Genomic DNA, 8778 nt, shown 5'->3' with positions numbered 1-8778 from the left:
ATGCTGAGAAAGTTACCTTTGTGTTTGCTGGTTAAGTTAGGTGACAAAAAATTAAAACTTTAACAAATGAAGCTGAATTAATGATATTAAGGGTCCAAAACATCATTGAAAACAATAAAAGAAAGAGATCAAAGGCTTAGAATAATGAAGTTTATAAATGAAAAGGATCTTAATAATTATCATGGCAAACAACCCAATATATGCAACTGAAGTTATAGATTAAGGTAGATACTAGAATGTAAGTCTACATCCTACTCCACGTCCATTGCTCTTTTCATTCTATCCCACAATGTGCTTGTGCAAACTTATGAAAAAAAAGTATTTGTAACATAACTATTTTCAAAGGAAACTTTATGCCTTGCTTCATATTTCAAAGTTTTTCATATTATATATCTGTTTCTGGATGACTATTTATGGGAAGGCCAAAAATAAAAAAGAGGTTAAATATCCCTAAAATCTATTATTTGATGAATAACAACCACAAGGTACTATATTCGTAGTTAAAATTCATCCTTGAAAACACATGTTTTTAATTAAATCAGAAATAACATTTTTAGCTTTGGTCCAACATGGCTGATTAATTGCTCATTTTAAACATTTTTTTCCTAAGAAATAAAAATGATAAAAGATATTTAAAAAGACATACAGCCTACAAAAAATGTACATGGGAGCAATCAGTAGATAATAAATTAAATACATTTTTGAAATGAAAAAATAGCTTGGAGACTGTTAACAGATCAAATAGTGCCAAGAAAGCCACAGCCTAAGATATGTTTAAGTGTATGTTGCTTAAAAGGGAGCTGATTTTCCTGATAGAACCCCAGAGAAGGTCTGAATTCTGGAAAGGTGCTACTGATACTGTGGAGGTGCAAAGCAGGAAGAATTAGTCTATGAAGAACACTCATTAACCCAACTCTACCTCTAGTAAATGGGAACAAACCCACTCCATTTGTCTGTGGATCATTCCATCAGTATGAAGTATGGTCTGGCCCTGAAGAGGTGACTCAGTTGGAGCCAACTGAAGAAGAGGCTCTCTTGGCCGCTGGTACACCAAAAGGTGGTTGGTTTGATCTCTGGTCAGAGTATATAACTACATTTCAGGTTGATCCCTGATCAGGGTGCATATGAGAGGTAACCAATGTGTGTTTCCCTTTCACATCAATGTGTGTCTCTTTCTCTAAAAATCAATAAACATATCCTCAGGTGAGGATAAAAAAATAAAAAGGAAAGTATGGTCTGGTGCCTCACATGATCGTGCTGTAGTGGGGCCTGCCATCTGCAAGCTCCTTCTCCACAGGTAGAACTTGCAATAAACATTTTTCTTTATTTTAAATGTGCACAACCAGACATTTGAATACAAGTGAATGAATATGAGTGAGCCTAAAACAAATGAGGGGGAATATTGGAACTAGAGAACAAAACACAGAAGAATGAAACCTGCAAACCTATTGCACTTTTTATCTCCATGAACCTTGGGAGGCAATCACATCAAAGAAGTCTAAGAAGTCGCTCTCATGGTGAGAAACTAGATGGGGAGGAGTGGAAGGAACATTGAACGCCATTAGAACACTTCCCTCTACCTCTTATTTGGAACAGGAGCCTTCATCTGTGGGGATAGGGGAAACAAACACTTCTGCTCTTAGAACACTAGTGAAAACAGATTGCAGCTGGAGAAAAATCTACCCCTAGTTGAGGGGCAGGGAAGTACTTGCATTACTAAGAGGACCAACATAGCAAGTTGAAGGACATAATATCTGATAAGATAAAAATATCAGTTGGGCAAAATTTAAGGAGAAACAGAATATTTGCATAGTCTTAAAGTATTTCCACTAAATATTATGTATCAAGGAGGAAACATAACTTTATAATGAAAAAAACATGGTGGACATCACCTTAACTAAATGACCAAATTTAACATCAGTAATAATGTACATCTACAACACATACTCCCTGAACTTATGCATTGAGGTCAAATCACCTCTCTGGTATTCATCTCAAAAAACCATAACTTTATTCTAATTTTAAAGATATGTCAAACTTAAAATTGAGAAAATTTCCACAAAATGCAAGATAATTACCCTTAAAAGGTGTCAAATGCATAAATACAACAAAAATCTCAGGATCTATTATTACAGATTGGAAATGAACGATGACAATTAAAGACTATGCAGGATCCCAAAACAGAAAAAGAACACTTTAGGGAAAACTGGTTAAACTCAATAAAGTCTTCAGTTAGTATATAGTACTGTATCAATGTTAATTTATTTATATTCATCATTGCACAATGTTAACATAGGAGACTCTAGCTAAAGGATATAGGGGGAGTCTATACTATTTTTACAACTCTCCTATAAATCTAAAGTATCTCAATCTAAAATATTTCAAAATTAGAAGCAAGTTACATATGTAATTTTGTCAATTATACCTCAAAAGAGCTGTCAAATATGTGAGAATTTGAAAACTCTGTTCAAAACAATATGGGTATGTTTTTTCTTTTATTTCTTTTATATTTTTAGTAGAGGCCCAGTGCATGAAATTTGTGCACTGGTAGGATCCCTAGCAGCCGCTGGTTGCTGGCCAGGGCCCCCCCTCCCTTCCCCCGGCAGGCCTGCCCACTGGTCAAACTCCTGAAAGAACTCCAGTCAAAGGGACAATTTGCATACTATGCTTTTATTATATAGGATGTATAACTATTATACATACATATACATACACACATATATATAAAAGAGAATTTTATAAATTCCATATTATGTTATCAAATGTAAACCTAATCACCAAGAATAATTTCTAACAATAGATTTAGAGATTCAAGTAACAGCTATCTTCATGTTAATTATTTAAGCAATAACATTTTTTCCTAAACTGAAGGCAAGAAATTGTTAGCACATTTTCTTAAGTCGAAAATCACCTACCTCCCATGTCTAGAGATTATGTGAACACAACTAAAAATGTTAATTTATTTAAAAGCCCCTTGAAAATCACTAATCTTACTGCAACCCTTTAAGTTCGTAATTGAAAAATAATCAAGATGAGTGAATCTTTGGGGAGTAGATGGCTAGGGAATAAATAAATATTTGGGATACTTTGACCTGAAAGCTGATTGTGTGATTCTTGAGGAATATTATAAGCTCATGTTAACTGTCATAAGGAAATAGTAGATTTAATGTTTTAAAGAAGTTAACATAATATTAGTATTAAATAATCGAATAAGAAAGAAATGTACATAATTGTTGTCCTAAATAGGTTCAGGTCAGATGCTATTCAATGTCCCATGATGGCTCTGAAAGAAGTTATTGATATTCAGAATGTAACCTGAATGCTAGCTACTTGACAGGATTTTGCAGTGGACAAATCCTGACAAATATTTCATTGTACAGTAAGGAAAGAACAATTTGGTACTAAAACCACATCTCATCTAAGACCTTAGGGTAATATGGCTGCACCTAATTGAGCATTAAATAAATCTACATAATTTACTGACTCCAACCCAACTTGTGAGGCCCAGCTGCTGCTGTCTCTGATATTCATTCAGAGGGACACCTGCCTAGCTGTTCACATTCTTCTGGCTACCAGAACATTCACTAAGCTTCTGGTAGGAACCCTGTATTTCCTTGCACTGATGGTCTGTCCGGATACACTCCTCAGGTGATGACCCTATGCAATCTCTCAGAAATGGTCTGGCAGACCCCCGCTCTGGCTTCATCATCATTGCTTCCATCACTGCTTCAACCTGCTGTGGGCCAGAAATATTTCCCTTCCACCAGCCTCCCAACTGGCAGGAGAAATGGCAACATTCCACCTGGGCTGGAAACGTTTGTGGATGTGCTCAACCACACACAGTTCTGACTGCACTTTTCCCTTTCTCCATTTCAAAGTGGAATGATAGCATGGGCACCAGCGCCAGAAATTTTCAAATCACAACTCCACACCTACTAGCCATGTGCCTTTAGAAGTTTCTCCTTTCCAAGGCTCAGCTACCTCAGCTATAGAGTGTGAATAAAAATTGCATTTCTGCACTCGCTTGCTTCCCCAGCTCCATGCTCACTCCTAACCTACCCCAGCTCCTTCGTCCCACAGAGAAGTTATTGAGGTCAACTGAGGAGATTTATATCAAAGGACAGAAAACACTGGAGACTGGTAGGAAGGGTGAGGCCCTGAGAGGAGCCGACTCAGCTTTAGGGGCAGCAGGCCGGACAGGCTGAGAGATGAGGAAGCACTGGGCTATGGGAGGGTCTGTTCCTTCAGAAGATAGAGGCCCAGAGCCCAGGCGGGGCTCCCCAGGCGGAACAGCAGAGCTGAGACCTGTAGCCCACATAGCATCCAGCTGTGAAAGGCGGCAGGGCTGCTGTGTGGTCTGGAGCCAGTTGGAGAAGAAGCCACAGTTTCATTGTTGTTGTTTTTCTCCTCTAAACCCAGAGCACAAGAGTTTGTAATTGTAACTACTCCATCTGGGCTTTGGTGCAGGGAGGGAGGGAGGCGTGGACTTGAGGTGCCCGAGGAGAGGCTGGGGTGGAAGCAGGGCAGGGAGACATGGAAATCCAGTAGCCGGTGTCTTGCATTTGGTCGTTCATACATGTCCAAACCTAAATGGTCATTTTCCCCTGAGAGGAGCCAGCGGCTCCCAGTAGGCTCAGAGCAGGTGATACAGCCCGCCCCACCCTCAGAAGCCCTGCATGCCACACCCTGCATTTTGAGCTTCTCAGAGGAAACAAAAGCAGAGGCCAAGCTCAAGGTTTGAAGTCTCAAGGAGCCCTCAGTGACTGGATTGGAGGAGGTGCCGTCTGCCGCACTGGGAACCAGACTGATAAAAACTCCAGGTTCCCAGCCAGCGCCATGGGTCCCCATACAAGGATCTCTGTCCAGCCGAGGGCAGAGTAATACTTTGGGCCACTTGCTGAGGAGTAGCCCTGGGACGAGAAAACACTCCCATCACTTTCCCTGAAAGCTCAACAGCACCTCCCCCACCTAAAGCCCCTTCAGGAACAGACTATTGAGTGATTAAGTTTGACAGCTGGTTAGCAGGCAAAGGCAGGCAGAGGCGGAGCCCAGGGAACCAGGAGAAGTTTGCTGACCCAGCCCTGTGCCCTGTAGCTATGTGACAGGGCAGATTGGCTCCTCCTCCTTGCGGCCAAGGCCTGTGGAGACAGACACAACTGGTGAACTGGTAGATCGCTTGGAGCTTCAAGTGGGGTGTTGAAAGTCAAAAGACACTGGCTGACAGAAGTTAGCACCTCAGTATCTAACGGGAAGCCCAGAATTGGCAGACAGGACAGAAGAGTGGGATTGAAAGTGAGTGCCATGTTTGTGGATACAATTCCTAGTCCAGTGGTCGGCAAACTCATTAGTGAACAGAGCCAAATATCAACAGTACAATGATTGAAATTTCTTTTGAGAGCCAAATTTTTTAAACTTAAACTATATAGGTAGGTACATTGTTATTAACTTAATTAGGGTACTCTTAAGCTGGCCTTTGCTAAAAACGTCCTCAATCTGATTGAGGTACATTCGCTGAGGTCGACCCCTTCCAACTCTCCCATCCACACTCGTCTTGTATACTTGTTTCGTCTATCTCCTTTCCGAAAACCGACTTCTGCGCATGGGCCACGAAGTTTCAATCGCACTGTACGTGCGGGCCCGCATATGGTATTTTGTGGAAGAGCCACACTCAAGGGGCCAACGAGCCACATGTGGCTCACGAGCCGCGGTTTGCTGACCACTGTCCTAGGGCAAAGGAAATGAAGGAGAAAGTAAAGAAATGGGACTACATGAAAATAAAAAGCTTCAGCACAGCAAAAGAAACCACAAACAAAATGAAAAAGGAGCCCACTACAGGGGAGAACATATTTGACAATTATACATCTGATAAAGGGTTAATATCCAAGACATATAGGGAACTCATACAACTTAACAAAAGAAGACAATCCAATTAAAGAATGGGCAAAGGACCTAAATAGATACTTTTCCAAAGTGGACATACAGAAGGCCAAGAGACATACGAACAAATGCTCAAAGTCACTAATCATCAGAGAGATGCAAATTAAAATGACAATGATATATCACCTCACAACTGTCAAAATGGTTATCATTAAAAAAATTAACAAATGACAAGTGCTAGCGAGGATGTGGAGAAAAGGGAACCCTAGTACACTGCTGGTGGGAATGCAGACTGGTGCAGCCACTGTGGAAAAGAGTATGGAGTTTCCTCAAAAAATTAAAAATGGAACTCCCATTTGACTCAGTGATCCCACTTCTAAAAATATATCCTAAGAAACTCAAAACACCACTCTGAAAGAATATATGCACCCCTATGTTCCTAGTAGCACAATTGACAATAGCTAAGATTTAGAAACAGCCTAAGTGCCCATCAGCAGATGAGTGGATTAAAAAACTATGGTACATCAGATTGCACAATGGCTGCACCAGTCTGCCTACAATGGGATACCATAGCAGCTTTAAGAAAAAAAGAACTCTTACCATTTGCAACAGCATGGATAGACCTGGAGAGCACTATGCTACGAGAAATAAACCATTCGGAGAAAGATTAAGTATCACACGATCTCACTCATATATGGAATCTAATGAACAAAATAAACTGATGAACAAAAATAGATCCAGAGATACAGAAGCATGGAACAGACTGTGGAATCTCAGAGGGGGGAGGGCGGATGGTGGGAAGAGAATCAATCAGTGAACTCATATGCATATATGCATAACCCTTGGACACACCAATAGGATAGTGAAGGCCTGAGATGGGGGGCAGGAGTCGGCTTTAAGAGGTCAATGGGAGAAAAAGGGTACATATGTAATACTTTCAACAATAAAGATTTTTAAAGAAATAAAAATAATAAAACATTGCATTTCTTCATTCTTGCTCTAAATAAATGAGATTTTGCCTGCAATATGCCTGGTTAGAACAGTGTTTCCAACATAGCTGGCACTCCATGAATACTAGTCATTTTAATTTTTCCTTTTCTCCTTTTTCTCTGCTGCCAAAAATACTCAGTAGCATGTGGTGTGAGGGCAATTAATAACTAGTCTAAGAGGAAATATTGACAATTTAATCCCCCCAAATGTGTTCAAAATGAATCACTGAGATTAAACAGGTTGCTGACAGAAAACAAAATCACTTTACCTTTGTCACAGACTGTGCCAGTTAACTATGCTAACATATTAAAATACTTTGCAAAATCCTTATTATAATATGGACTATAATTTCTCATTCAATCACCTGGTGAAACCTGTGCATAGGAGGGTAATAATATTGCCTTGTACTTGAAAACCAAAGCAGGATTTCTGTATTTTTTGAGGAAGTCTTTCTCAGTAAATTCAGTTCCCCCGTCTGCCATTGATCCAAAATAAACTGCTAACTAGCATTAAATAGGTAAACTACTTTCTGAAAACTACAATGATTATGTTGAAGCAAAATTTGGTAGTGTGGTTTCTCCTCCAAGAGATTTTTGTCAAAATGTGCTTTTGATACTCATTTCAATGAAAACTAAAACGCTGTGACAGTGCTGCTAAGGTGCTGTCAGTGCAAATATGTAGTAAATAACATTACAATGTATGACCCAGAAGATAACATGATATCAAGGACAGGCTCTGCATGACTATATCAGAAATTCAATGGAAAGTGCATATTTATTCAGACCTTCTTAAGATGCCAAGATTGAGTCATACAAATATTATATTACTGAGAGAAAAGGAATTAAGTCAGAGAAAACTTGGTTAAAGATTATGTAAATTCTACTGAATAAAGGCAATTTCAAGTGATGGCAGCCAAGGTGCCGTCATATTATAAGGTGCTATCATGTCTCCTGTGACAATTCCAGGTTTCCCCACCTCTGTTGACAATGCCTGATGTCCTTGGACCTGAGCGGTTTTGTGGGAGCAATTCACAGGTTCTTCCGCCATGATTTGCTGATAGTACTAGGGAACTTCTAATTTCAAGAAGTGGGTGAGGGAGTTAAGATGTTCTAACTCCAAGGCCTGGGCCCTGCTTTGACTTCCTGTCTCCCACCCGACTCTCCTGCTTTAGTCCTGGAAGAATGGAATTGAGATCTTGGAACTCCTGAGGCTTCTGTAGGTGGAGGAGAGTGGCATCTGTGTACACTCAGCTAATTTCTAGATTCTTCTATTATAGGGTTAAGATTTTAAAGTATCATTGCTACTAGGAATGCTTCAGAACTTGTCCACATTTACTGAAATGTTTTTCAAAGTCTGGTCAATGGGTGGCATGCGTTTGAATTCCCTGGGGTGTTTTTGGAAAAGTTAAATTTCTTCCTGGATTCTCTGTCTGCCATCCTGAGTCAGAAGGTCTGGGGATTAAATTTGTTTTCTCCCTGTAAGTGTGTTCTGAAAAGGCCTAGCGACCAAAACGCATACATTCATTCTGGGCTAAGAAAGACCTAGCCATTCATCATCCCGAATCCAGGTCTGGCACTTATTATTTTCCCTGCCTGGGTTTCAGAGTACTGTCTCGCTGTCTTGAGAAGTGTCTGCTACACAGTATTTTTCAAAGATTTTTCAGAACAAGCATTAAATAGATAAAGATCTTTGTTTACCCTTTTCACCAGTTCATTTATCCTCTTGCCCAGATAGACTGAGAGGCAGCACCCCTCACCATACATTTTTTATTTTGTTCTTATAAGTAAGGTGACCATATAATTTAGTGTCACAATTGGGTCATTCCTGAGAGAGAAAGAAAGTGCTGTTAATTATGCTAGGCTCTAGGAGAAAATCAAGACTCTCTCAGACAAACCTAGACATATGGTCATC

Source organism: Myotis davidii, unplaced genomic scaffold (genome assembly GCF_000327345.1).
Source record: "Myotis davidii unplaced genomic scaffold, ASM32734v1 scaffold359, whole genome shotgun sequence".
In the NCBI taxonomy this organism is placed as follows: Eukaryota; Metazoa; Chordata; class Mammalia; order Chiroptera; family Vespertilionidae; genus Myotis; species Myotis davidii.
Note: the sequence above shows the minus strand (reverse complement) of the source record.